This window comes from Lineus longissimus, chromosome 2, assembly GCF_910592395.1.
Source record: "Lineus longissimus chromosome 2, tnLinLong1.2, whole genome shotgun sequence".
NCBI classification, from domain to species: domain Eukaryota; kingdom Metazoa; phylum Nemertea; class Pilidiophora; order Heteronemertea; family Lineidae; genus Lineus; species Lineus longissimus.
In genome coordinates this window covers 32,799-47,439 of record NC_088309.1, presented here as the reverse complement: position 1 = coordinate 47,439, position 14,641 = coordinate 32,799, and the positions used below count along the sequence as shown (strand labels likewise).

The 14,641-nt window shown below is 41.5% G+C and overlaps 1 protein-coding gene across 1 annotated transcript in view; it reads right to left on the bottom strand.

Moving 5' to 3' along the window:
• The window catches only part of LOC135483444 (gonadotropin-releasing hormone receptor-like), a 56,394-nt gene extending 44,493 nt beyond the window's left edge, over positions 1 to 11,901 (bottom strand). The window contains exon 1 of the mRNA XM_064764391.1: positions 11,738 to 11,901. The gene's annotated coding sequence lies outside the window, so the exon portion shown is untranslated. The remainder of the gene's footprint in view (positions 1 to 11,737) is intronic.
• Positions 11,902 to 14,641: the final 2,740 nt, after the last annotated feature.

Genomic DNA, 14,641 nt, shown 5'->3' with positions numbered 1-14,641 from the left:
GAGCTTAATCATAGACCACATTATATCAGTTGACAGTTATGAAGACACATACGTTTCCCAAGTGTCTCTTGGCCGTTGCTGTCTTCTTCGTGAATATCAATAGATTCGTGTGAGGCCATGGCATGTGGTAGAGAGGAATTGTGACCTATACAAGATCAATTAACTCAAATAGTCATCGACCTTGTAATAACAGTAAGATTATTGGTATTGAGCATAAAGCAGCGATAATAAACACTCAATATCAGCCAACTATCGCTTCTGCTAAGATTGAAACCGTGACACTGATGTCTATTAAATATTGCTCTTTTTCTACCTATACGTCTAAGATGAAAAGACTACACATATATATATTCACCTATTTTACTACCTATACGTCTAAGATGAAAAGACTACACATATATATATTCACCTATTTTACTACCTATACGTCTAAGATGAAAAGACTACACATACTGTATATATATTCACCTATTTTTCTACCTATACGTCTAAGATGAAAAGACTACACATATATATATTCACCTATTTTACTACCTATACGTCTAAGATGAAAAGACTACACATATATATATTCACCTATTTTACTACCTATACGTCTAAGATGAAAAGACTGCACATATATATATTCACCTATTTTACTACATATACGTCTAAGATGAAAAGACTACACATATATATATTCACCACGTGAAATAGAAGTTGAGCTATGGCGTGCACTGTGAAATATAATTTGAACTGTGACTTGCACAAACTGAGATCACGGAGGTAAAATCAATCTATGCACTATTAACATTGAGAATTTTGGACTTGAACAAGTTGAGAGCTACATGCATGAGATTAGTAATTCGTACTGCTCACACTGAAAGAGCATTAGCTCGGAAAAACCAAGGTAGCTGATGGCTTTCAGGGTGTCATTGACACACACTTCCTGCAAACCCTACCTGCCTTTAGGGTTTCTGACGGCCATCACATATTTCAGCTATCCAGCTACTTCCTCTTGATAGCTCCACTTCATGTAAAGAAGCGCAATTACATGTTTCTGCTTTAACATTAACTATGCCGACGTGACTAGAAGTGTTTCACAAGAACAGTAATAAGAAAACGATTTTATGCAGCTTCCAAGTTATTAATTTGTGCTTGTTAATGAGTTCGGCACGAAGTTCATAACTTGTAGTGAATCTATCAATGATGACAGTTTTTCATGTCAATTGCCATTTCGATGTTTCATTCTTCAACAACCAACGCAAGTTAGACACTCTGCTACATATCGTATATCCGGAATCAAATTGAAATAGTAAGCTTAGTAGAAACACCGATTTCAGAATGCCGGTGTTTTGAGGAATGACTACTCTTGGTGGTCAAGTTATACGGAAAAGGAAGAACCGCTTTAGGGTATGGCTACCCATGTTTAACATCGAAGAGGCAAATTAGATTTATCATAGAGTGTGAACGAGTCCCAAAAGGTTAATGCCAGCTTAATTCCATGTCCACATAGATACCATCATGGTTTTTTTCTGGCTTAGCTATGAGACCTCGGCCTATCATTGATTTCTTGGTAGATAATTGGATTTCAGAAAGAAAATTCTTTCGGATCTCGCTTCGTGGGTTTATACACCAAGATGACACAACTGCCTTGTGGGTTTATACACCAAGATGACACAACTGCTTTGTGGGTTTATACACCAAGATGACACAACTGCTTTGTGGGTTTATACACCAAGATGACACAACTGCTTTGTGGGTTTATACACCAAGATGACACAACTGCTTTGTGGGTTTATACACCAAGATGACACAACTGCCTTGTGGGTTTATACACCAAGATGACACAACTGCTTTGTGGGTTTTGGAAAAATTTGGACTCAGAAATGTTTTCAACTTTCAGAGTTCAAAATGTTGAAAAATTTTCAAAGTCAAAAAAGTTTTGGAGTGATGATGTTGGTTCATTTTGAGCAGACATGCCGAGTTAGCCTCACATCCAACTTCACTGGGCCTCACAAAAGTGATGACAGTGAGACGATGATAGCCACGGGAGGATTATTAACATTTCCCTTATTCGATTGATGATGACCCCAATTGCTACGAGTCAGACAATATTCGTCAAAGCCTACTCAAAAACCTTCTCGGTGGAAAAAGGAAACAGGTTTGTGGAATATGTCTTTGACTTGTCCAGGATGATATTCATCGTTACTGACAGTAGCTACAGAATGACGTGTCTAAGCTGTGTCTTGGAGGCGTTTAGAGCTTTGATCCTATGAATAGTTTCCCTTACGCTCTGCTGCTGATATTACTTGTGTCAGGGGAAGGATGGACTGCTATAGTCAATCATAGCTCGCCGACTAGGAGTAATGAAAAAGCTATTCTGCTCAGGGTGTAAAGGCGGAATCCACCAGTTGCATCCATCGTGTGTTGCTAAACACCTGGATCACTGTTACAATGTTCTCTCAAACAGCAGGTTTTTCTGTCGTAATGTGAGGACAAACCTCTTTCTAAGGTGCAAACTAGAGAAGGTGTGTTTACCCCGTTGCTCATAGCCGTATGTGAGGACAAACCTCTTTCTAAGGTGCAAACTAGAGAAGGTGTGTTTACCCCGTTGCTCATAGCCGTATGTGAGGACAAACCTCTTTCTAAGGTGCAAACTAGAGAAGGTGTGTTTACCCCGTTGCTCATAGCCGTATGTGAGGACAAACCTCTTTCTAAAGGTGCAAACTAGAGAAGGTGTGTTTACCCCGTTGCTCATAGCCGTAATGTGAGGACAAACCTCTTTCTAAGGTGCAAACTAGAGAAGGTGTGTTTACCCCGTTGCTCATAGCCGGAAGGTTAACTGATGACTGGACAACGACTGTCCCAGTGCTGTCAGACGTTTCCAACTGCAATTATCTTGGTCCCTACAAGAGTTGATGCACACCCACCTGTCGAGATTGTTGCACCCTGCACAACCGTGATTCTAACTCTCTCCCCCTCAGATATTATACCATTCTGGTCGTCTTGTGCTTGGTCTGGTGGCTAGATTGCTATCAGAATAAAAAAGAGTGAATTCATAAAAGCAGCATCGGAGGTTATCTACAATATGTCACTTTCATTTAAGAGCAGCACGAATATGTCAATACCTGATGAGACTCTTCGTTTCTCGCAGTTGGCTGTTTTATGTATGCATCGATTCAATCCTTTACTCAAGAGTCATTCAATTGAAGTATCTCAAATCAATGTCTGTCTGAATGACAGTTCTGTCAAAGTTCTGTCACGGGTTCGAATCTCATTGACTGAATTCCTTAAAGCAAGTTGAGAATAATTCGTTCATTATAACCAGCTTGTGGAGCCTGTTCAAAAAAATGTCGTGACCCACAGAGTCGAATGCCATGGACTTATCCAATGGGATGACGAGTGTTTCCTTTCCAGCGACTAGCAGCGGCAACACTGTTTTAGTACTGTGGTTCTGTTTCAGTACTGTGGTTTTGATCATACAACCCGCGGGTCTGTTAGCGTATCTTAACAATCCTGTCAATCAGTTGGAACAGAAAGGAGAAGAGCGACATTGGCCGATAGTTAGACATCACATTTTTGGTCGAGAGATGAACTCCCATCGATACATGCCATTATAAAACCTAAGATCTGCACCCATGACCTAATAGCCGGGATGACGAAGTACCGTAAGCTTTCGATGACGTCCATGTATCAACTTAGATGGTAAAGGCTGTCATCAGCTCGTTGATCTGTTACTTTCCGCAATTCACACAGAAGTGTTCATACTACACAAAGAATACTTTCAAGATCTCGAAGTGGCGACCAAAGGAGAGACGAGTCTCGAAATCAATGTATGTGCACGGGTTGCTGCAGTTAATCCGGGAACGGAAGTGGAATCAAGAAGAAACAGCTCTGGGATTTTGCTATGTGTTGACAAAGAGCAGCTGATGCAGCCAACCATCCATTTAATGGCAGGGATCTGCATAAAGAAGATGGCTGATGCGCTATAATGGAAGGTGAATGAATGGTTCGCATGATATAAGAAGAATTCGATTTAGCATCGTAAGCTGCGATGTTGAATCGATTCTTGAATTATTTATGTATCAAGGAAAATCCTTGCATGCTGTTGATCTAATTAGCCTTTGATTGACCGTATTCCCTGCTCGACTAATCAAATTAGCACCAATCAGACGATACGTGCTTTAGATGGCAAGATGGGCGATGATAATGATATACGGAAACAACCAGATTGAGTCTGCTTTCTCAATGGGGGAAAACTGATGCATAAACAGTTGGATCGATTCTAAATCGGATGATAATGAATGTGAGAGTAAATCCAAAACAATTGTGCTCCTTCCGAAGCACGAACTTGAGTCCACGCTCATGGAATTTCAGGTGTGACTATAGGGAACCAACACTACACGCATGATCTTTGGACACGGAGTTCAAGGCTTCGACTCGTTCAGCGTCGAGCATATTTGCTGTTGGGCGGAGTTCTTTCTTTTTGGCATAAAGCTACCACTATCTGTCAAGCTACCGATCTCTCTTTAAGCGCTTCATATACAAAGACGGCGACAGAGACAAGGAAACTGTTATGGAACTTTAATTTCCAACTGAATTCTTTGGGATTTTTTCTCCATAATGAAGCAAGTCCCAAACATGTCCTCTCCTGTTGTAAATGACAGGTTTATAAATAATGCTCTAATTAATAACTTTCATTATTTAATATTTCAAAGTATCTTTTTTTCTAGTTTTCAAAAGCTGATGAACATTTCCATTTCAGCGTCATCAAACTTCTAAGGCTTACGCCTTCTCTAGATTTTAATAATCTTCGATATGTGACTATAAAAATATAAGATCTTTGATTAATGAGGTAGGATTTGATAATGAGCAGTGCGCTTCTTGACACAAGAGTCGGAGATCATAACGACCCTTAAACCAGCTCTTAGAACTCGGGTGGGGAGTTAATAGTTTATGGAGTAGATCGTAGCGTAGGACTCGTTCTCTTGTCGATTTGAACTCGTCAAATTGTTCGAGCCGTAAACATTGGTGTGTTTTTTTCAACATGTTGTTATATTAGTACTGGAAATACAGGTCGTTGAAAATATATACAAAACGAGTGTTTTGCAGCCAAGAGTAATTGCCTCCGAAACACTTCCAAGATGCCAGGAATGTATTGCACCTTCTTCAGAAAAGAAGGGCATCATCAAGTGATTATTCAAACAACGTGCGATCCGAGGAAATTGACATCGTTGAGGACAACCATATTTTAACACAGAATCATTCAACGACTCTACCTGTTGCTTCTAAACACCTTTCAAATTCTTGTCTTCTTCAATTTTTTTTCAGCGCAAAGGCCGTACATAACCCGTACCAGATGGAGGGATTCTGAAGATGAGGCGAGTACCACACTCATAGGTTGAAGAACGACGAAGTTATGCTTGCAATCAATTAACACAGGACCATGGTGACATGAACCACGATTTTCTCATACTTCGAAGGTAGACGAGATCAAGACATTTTCATCTCTACTCAACATTGTTTCGCCTACAAGACGCATCTGACATGCATTCAACAAGACTGCTCCAAACAAGTTATGGTTTGACTGAAGTTGACAAGACCAAACCTACTCTCAGAGACTAACACTTTTCTGTCAATACACATCCGTAGCCAAGGATCAAGTTCTACCATAGGACGTCCGATATTGATAAAAGTCAATCGCAAACCTGTCAAATGAAAAAGTAAACATCCTTCCCAACTATAAGCATCCGCCTATCGTTACAACTAATCAAAGGCATGCTATCATCCAGGTAGGAAGAGGAATGACAACAGGCAGACCGCAGATTCGACTTGAATATCGTTTTCTAGACAGCCCCTCTGATGTGCGATTGGAGATCTCCTACTTTAGCTAGAATAACTAAGGTTGAACGTGACTGAAGGTTGAAAAGACTGCCCCTGCCCGCTCATGTTTGTTCGATTACAATCACACTTTAAGACAAACCATTATACGTCTCGGCTACACTTTGATACCCCAAAAGGACGATCTCGATCAGTTAGACACAGATGATCCAAACGCAAGATCGCGAACCATCATTGAGACAGCAAGAGATTCTCGCAATCTCTACACGAGAACTAAGGCACAGAACTATTATGGGGGCAAAAACGTGGTTTAGAATAAAAGCGACGTGTTGAAACAACTGAAAGCAAAGCCTGAAGTCACTGGCTGCATTCCTAGCAAAGGCATCGGCGTACGATACGCCAACTAACAGCTGCTACCATCAGGTTGATGGCTTCACAGCCGGAAACAGCTCTTCGCTGCATCTTTTTCTTGCAAAGGGCTATAATTTTCTGCTGTGTTCAATAAAAACGAATCCCATTGAACGATGGAGAAGCCTGCCTGTTAGGCGTCTCCTAACTTGGTGTTTTCTCACTTGGCTAGGGTTCCAAGACTAAACTCCCGCCATATTTGATTGGAAGATTTAACTTGCGGAGAAGAAATGGTCGACCAAAGAAAGATTAATACGGTGCGGATGAGAAATAACACACACACACACGGAGATGGCCCGCGAACAGCATCAACTCATCGATGTCTTCCGAGGACTAAACCATTATCGGATTACCATAACCATTATTTCCATTAAAACTCGATGCAGTTTTTTAATTATCTCTATACCTCAGTGTTGGTATTGAAGATCCATGGCGATACCATTCAGTGGTAGCCATCATAAAAACCAAAAACCAGAACAAGCAGCCTGGAGAATATTTTGCAATATTGGATTCATGGCAAACAACTCAAGAGCTATTTCAAGAGTGGTATAAAGTGCTAAAAGCGTTGCTGAACTATTGCCGGCTTTTATCATGCTATGAGATAGTCGGCGATGATTCTGAGGTGAATTGCTAGAACGAAATAGTAAGAACTCACATGAACACTTTAAGTTACATCTAACGGCAGCAGAAAATAAAACACTGTGAAGAGAGAAAAGAAAAAAGACTCGTGACCTCCAGCATCGAAATCAGATAGGACTTGTTATCTCCTAATGTAGAATCCGACAGGTGCTTCTAACCCTAACCCTAACCCTAACCCTAACCCTAACCCTAACCCTAACCCTAACCCTAACCCTAACCCTAACCCTAACCACATGGTTCGGATGTTCAGTGAACCGGTGTAACATCTGTGGTTGTTTCCCATGTGTCAGTGTTTCCAAACAATAGGCAGCTAGAGAGACCATGACTTTTCAATAGGGGGAAACACAGAAAAACTTGTCAATCTATCTTTTAGCGTTCCCAAACAATGAGGGGAAACACTCAAAAATAGAAACACTCAAAAACATTACACCGGCTTCGAAATACGATGGACTTAATACTTTTGTACACTGACCGTCAAAACAATAAAAGCATTCCCACCAAATTTCGTAATAACTATGTATTTACCTTCAATATAGAGGGACACCATAGTTTAGGTTTAGGTGAGCAATATCCAGAAAGTTTCAAAAGGTCTTTCATAAGCTTTGTCACTCGCGTTTGGTTTTTATTTTGTTGACACCTACATTACTCCCATCCATCCTTTGTCATATTTGTGTCATATCGCTGTGGTAACATGAGGAGAAATTAATTGGTTGCCGACCGCTTTGACAGTAAATGGCAGAGATAAAAGCTAAACGGATCTGATGGAGAAGCCAGTATGTTCCATGTTTCCTGCTTCTTTCTGTGTCTAAGTTAATGAAAGCATTCTGTCACTAGCGGCCATTCATCGCCAACAATCGACACCATTTTTACTTTCGCTTACATGCATGGCAACAGATCTGAGGTAAATTTACCTTCTGACGTAGATACGCAACCTTGAAAACGGCATCTCCCCATCACTGACCTTCTCACCTAGATTTCAATCAGCACCATCATATATTCAAATCATCATGGCTGTTCTTAGCGTTGTTTCCGCTTACGGGATTTTTCAATTACAAATGGACCCTACGGAACTACGTCCCTGTCTCAATCCATCACTGTTTAATCCCAAATGAAAAGCCTACACCATTTCGTAATACAATGCGATTTTCATGTTTGCGAGGGCAAGAATCTTCGATTATCGTTGGTTTAAGGACGATCGACAGCGCCGAATTAGGCGAGTCGCCTAAGTGCCATTTGAAACAGGACAGCGTGTTCTAGCAAAGTATGGGTTTGCCGGTGGTCCACGAAAGAACATCATTACCGTCCACAACATCAAAGTAGTAAACGTGATTAATCACCCGTTGTCTTCAGGCTGCATTTTCCTGCGCATGTTCCTTCATCAATGAATCTCTCAGGTATCCTAAAGAGCAACTGTGCCTTTTTTATTTCCTATGTATTGACGTAAGTGTTAACTCACTGACACCAAACTATAAGACAGCAAGATACATCAACCCTCTGCTTTAAAAAAAGAAGGCCCGCTCACTATGTTTAATATGTGCCAGTGATAATTTCTGATTTAAAAGGGTATTCTGCTTATTCAGCTCTAGTGTAAAAACCAGGGAGCTTGATGATAAGTAAGCTCCAATGACCGTGATGGAGATAAATGAGGGTGCGAGATAAGTTCTCAACATTCACAATGCAAAGACGTTTGTGGAGAAAGTGTCCAATTACGGAGAAGTTCAAAGAATGGCCATAAGGCAAGGAGGATACCGCGGTGACGTCACGGCTTTTCCAAGATGGCGCTGCATATTGTAAACAAACTCGATCTACGGCCAAGGGAAAATCAAGTCATCAAAAAAGTTAGATTTTTCGCATCAAATCAGAGTTATCAGTACTTTTCTGCTATGAAATAAGTCTTCAGACAATAAGCTATCATTTGAATAATGAAAAGTGCTGTTTTGATGGGGAAAAATAGGTTTTTTTAAACCAAATAGCCGGCACCGATCTTCCAAAATTAGCGATGGTTTCAAAACAGTCTCCCAGATATGGGGCAATCTCTTCATTATCATAATGGGATTTGGAGGCATGTTTACAGATTTTACAAGTTCGAGACCTGTAATACCTAAAACTCGCATAGATCCCCATAGATCCCCTCTATTTGTCGAGTAAGCGCCCCTGTAAGATCATGCATTTTCGGACACTAGAACGAAATCTTCCTGCGGATATCGCGGTTTCGGTGATGATTTAAGGAGAAATTGACTGTTCTTAGAGTTGTATGGGACAGAAATGAGTTCATACTTCATGAATACATGAATATATTATGATATGGGCGGGCTTCTAAGTCAAAACAATAACAAACTCAACTTCATCTCTACCGTGTATCGCGTAGTGCATTGCCTAGTGTATTTCGTAGTGTATTTTAGCGGAGACATTATTTCCCATTATTTCCGCACTTTGGCCACGGCAAACGTCTTTTTTATTCGTGGAAGTTAATCTGCTCTGTAAATTTTATTCTACACAGGAAGAATCCATACTAGGTATTGCAATATTTCATGTCTATTGGTGTTTTTGCGTACAGGAGCGCACCAGACAGTGAGACGTGGAGATGTGTTCAGTGCTGGTGCTGTCAGTAGACTGAATCTGATTGGCCATAGCGATCACTAATATGGGTCGGGATCACGTGATGTGACGTCACCGCGGTATCCTCCTTGGCCATAAGGCCTTCTGGTCAAAGAATGGCGGTTGCGCCTTCTGGTTACTGATTTTTTCTCATTTCCTCTTTTGGTATCCCGACAACACTATTGGTATCTCAGACAACACCTCAACAGTTTGTTAGCCGATAGGACACGAAAGTAACAAAGCTATACCTAAGTTGAATACTGACGGAACCTTCTCGGCTAGTCATTGTCCCTCCAGTAATCATACAACACCACAGGTAATCGATCTCTACCTTTAGTATCGACAATCGTTGTCGTGGCGGCATAGAAATGACAAGGTTGGGATACTGTTACCGAAGGTACACACAACATGTATCGAATGAATATGGCAGATATTTTTCGCACGCAGTCACTTTTTTCAAGTTTTTCAAAATGATGAGTCGTACTTGCGGATAAAGCATTTGCGAATGTGCACGTGTTTATATAGCTCGTTATTTTTGGTCGGCGGCATCGTTGCCTCGGCGAACCCGAGGCACCATGTTGAGCTTCCAATACGTCCATCATACTAAAAACTATTTCAAATCACGAGGTGGTCAGGAAGTTAAGGAGCAGGAACAACTATATAGAACGGGATAATTTCACTCAAGCCTCGTGGGACATGACACATTTTGTTCCTTAAAAATTACCCGCCACAGTCATCGATCATGTGCTTCACGCGTAAAAACCTTTACAAAACAAAGAAAGCGGTTTTTCATGGAAGTAGGTAAATGTCCGTTGAGAAGCAACCACCTGTGAACAGTGCCTGGTTCACTCGCAATATGGTGAAGCTCCAAGTGTAAACAATTGGATTGAATACCAAGCATTCCTCAAAGAGACCGATACGTTTGTCTTTGTTTCGCAATGAACCATAAAACATTTTATGATTAACTATACCAGTTAGTTCCACATAACAATAGAACATAATTTGATTAGAACACAATGCATGTTCCCTTGCTTTCACCTATGAGGGGTTGGGGTTACTCTATCACACATTTTTCTCTAAAAAAAACATTGGCGTCCGAGCAATCTTAATAATAATAATAATAATAATAATAATTTATTATATTAAAAGTGCTTTTGAATGAAAATCATTTGCAAAGCACTGTAAAATTTAAAAAACCACACATAGTAAAAGAGAAAAATTGTACATAGAGATTAAAACATTCATAGAGATTAAAACATTTAGGTGCTGGTGTCGAAGTGTTCAATAAAAAGGTGAGTTTTGAGATGTTTTTTGAAGGCGCTGGTGCCAATGGGATCACGCATCCAGGCCGGAAGTGAGTTCCAAAGCCTGGGTGCCAAGTTCCCCAGGCAACGGTCTCCGAAGACGCCCCTTGTCCGTGGTATGGAAAGGAGCCATTGGTCCTTGGAAGACCGAAGCCTGCGGTCCGGGGCACGAAGACTGAGGAACTCCTTGAGGTACTCCGGGCTTTGGTCATTATGTAAGACTTGATGCGTCAGCAGTAGCACTTTATACTGGATACGTGATCTCACCGGCAACCAGTGCAGCTCCTTAAGTACAGGGGTGATGTGTTCCCTCTTCTTGTCAACGATGAAAGCGCTCATATTTCAACAAATAACAGTGATTTTTAGAAAACTTTTATAAATTGGAAAAAAAGAAGCTTCACGAATTTCACTGACTTCATTTGCGGGAAATTTTAGTAATCCACAATAATTGCGTAACAGCTCGCCTGAAGACATACATAAGAGCGCCGCTATGTCGTAAGATCACCTTTTATCTGCTATCTGCCAAACTCTAAATCAACTAACAAATGTCATCTCGACTAGATTCCATTACACTCTAGCTGCGGCTTTCGAATTACTGGTCACAATGTCTTACTGTTCGATATACGCCTTAAGGCAACAACCTCAGAAGTTGACACACTCAATTCATCGCTGTATGGTTGTGACAAAACAGAACTTTGGTGGAGGAAAGTTTTCTTTTGTTGTAAGGTCTTTATTGTATGGTCTTTACTTTTAGCCTTGTAATTTGTGAAATCGGATGAAGTCCTCATTAGCACCAACCTCATTTTATGATAATAATAAGCTACAGGTTAAAGCTCAGTTTCAAACAATATCGACAGGTTTAGAATAAACATTCCATACCATTCCTCCGATAACCACCCTGTTACACCGCAATCAATGAAAAATAAACAGGCTGAATACAAGGATCTAATGAATAAATAACCTACCTTTTTCTCACAAACGACTAGGAGTGGGTTAATTTATTTCTCTGCCTTGCTGCTTCTTATCCGAAATTGAAAGATAACTGTAATCTAACTGCACTCCAACAAATAGATGGGTTCTTCAAGTCGCCACGTAATCTAACTGCACTCCAACAAATAGATGGCTTCTTCAAGTCGCCACGTGCAGCAGAGTCCAATAATCCAATTAGAATAACACCTCCTGGTGGTTTGAATTGATGCGAGCGTCATCTGTTCTTGTGTACTACGGGGTAAAGCGTAGTGATAGCATTCTCATCATCTGGTATTCCCCGGCTCATGGGCGTCATGTGGATGCCCGATACGTCTGTCGCTGGAAGAGCGGCGATGGGTGGTTTTAAGCTTTAGGGCACACAGACTGCGATTAATATCTTCGAGATAATGTCACAGAGGTATGATCTTTAAATCCTTTTCTAGTCTAACAACAAAAGTGTTGTTACGTTTTTCTGTTATTTGGCTGGTTTTGCTACCCCTCCAAAGTGCTACGAACAACGAGGTGCAATCGATGACTATTTGGGAAAATTTCTCGTACAACTGAGTAAAGAACATGATCGAAGAGTGATGACGCGGCAGACCTTCGTCGTTCGTTGGCGTAGTGGAAACTGGCTAATGAAGGATTTTAAAGACCTCCATGACGCGATCTCACAGGCAATTACCTTTGTGAGTTCCCAGCTCTAGTGACACGAGTATATCAACAGGAGTTCGCATGTTGATCCTCCTTGTGCCACCAGCAGGTTAATCTGATGAAATCATTTTCATAACGACAAGGGTGATGTCAATTGCACTACCCAATCTTACAGTATGCTTAGGCCTATCGAAGCCTACTCCGCTAGCAATATAAAGAGTGTTGACTCGTTGGGATTTTCATGTTTTTCCCTGTTTGCCGCTATTGAAGAGTCATGGTCTCTCAAACGGTCTATTGCATGAAAACACAGAGGGAACCACCAAACACACCAGTGTGACAGGGATATAAGTTATAGTGACGACAGATTCTAAGTGATCATAGTCCTACGCTAAGGTCTCTCTAGAGATGAATTGATACACACGGGGGAACGGAGGAGGAGGGGGGGGGGGGTGATTACTCTTACATTTAAATGGTGATTTGGACTTCCATGAGTCCCTTCCTTTAAGATAGGTATGCCGTTCGTTCTCAAACATCTACTGATAGTCCAACTACATGTATATCCAGTTCCTATTACTAACGCCAGACGACGCCAATATTCAGTCATAATGCATGCTTCATGCATGCTAGACTCCCGGTGCAGTCCATTACATTATCCTAATTGGATCTCCTGGCGAAAGAACGTGGCCGGTCCAATGCGTCCGGAGTGTACATGCTTGCATGCTCGCGTGTCATTTGAATACACTTGGTGCTTGCATGATGTTTCCCGATCGCTGCATGTTTGATTTAGGCTACGGTGTATATATACTAGGTTTTTCATAATGCGAATACTACAATGTTGTTCAATCATCGCAAATCTGTCAAAACGACAGGTTTTCTCGGGTGCCGCCACGGCAGTGGTGGTGTCATTTTCATGGAAATGACCACCAAAGTAAACAAATGACGTAAGCCTTTATGGATATCAAATGCAAGCATTGACAAAATGGCGATGGGCCTATCATCTTTGAGTATAAGAAAAAGCTGGATCACTGGCGTGGTGTACATGTTGATTAAGATAAATTGTTGAAATGAAGCAAGGCACAGCGCAGTGTCCGTCCTCAGTCGGGTCCTTCAACGTGTATGGTGGATACTGCTTGGAAAAAATACACCATTCCTGTTTCTGAAACGACACAGACTTTCTGTCAATAATATACCCATTACATTTCTTTAGAATTCACAAACTGTGATTGAAGACTTCCTTAATGGCTTAATCGAGAAAGCTGTTACTGGGCAACTCGTGTTTCAAACCTATTTTCACTCACTCAAAACAGAATATCAATCAAAAAGGAAATCTTCCTCCATCTCTAACGGCCTCTGAAAACAAGATACATGTACTTTGTATCATAATACCGATCATGGGCAGGGATATGAGAGGTCTATACGCTACGCCATGTAACAGACTGCGGAAACGCCTGGTTCAAGTATCATTGATGACACTCAATTACAGTGGAACCTCCCATGTCTCATGAAGATGACTCTTAGAAAGACACTGGCTTCCTAGTATATTCATAACTCCATGTAAGCAGTCAAGGATGTGCTGCTGGAATGTCCCGATTGTTCCAATATTGGTCATCTCGGGGTGAGTAGACCCTATAAGTCACAGCCAGGCTGCATCAGTCCTCGCCGCACTGCCAAGTTGTTACATGGTGAGAGAAATGAGGCAGTCACAGCCAGGCCGAATCAGTTCTGGCTGCTCCTCTGTGTTGACAATAATTTTGGTGGGAGAGATGAGACAGTCACAGCCAGGCCAAATCAGTCTTGGCTGCTCTGCCAAGTTGTCTACATGGTGAGAGAGATGAGGCAGTCACAGCCAGGCCGAATCGGTCCTGGCTGCTCCACCGTGTTGACAACATGATGAGAGAGATGAGACAGTCACAGCCAGGCCAAATCAGTCTTCGCCACACTTCCTAGTTGTTAATATGGTGAGAGAGATGAGACAGTCACAGCCAGGCTGCATCAGTCTTCGCCGCTCTGCCAAGTTGTTAATATGGCGAGAGAGATGAGATAGTCACAGCCAGGCCAAATCAGTCTTGGCTGGTCTGCCAAGTTGTCTACATGGTGAGAGAGATGAGGCAGTCACAGCCAGGCCGAATCAGTCCTGGCTGCTCCACCGTGTTGATAACATGATGAGTGAGATGAGACAGTCACAGCCAGGCTGCATCAGTCTTCGCCGCTCTGCCAAGTTGTCTACGTGGTGAGAGAGATGAGACAGT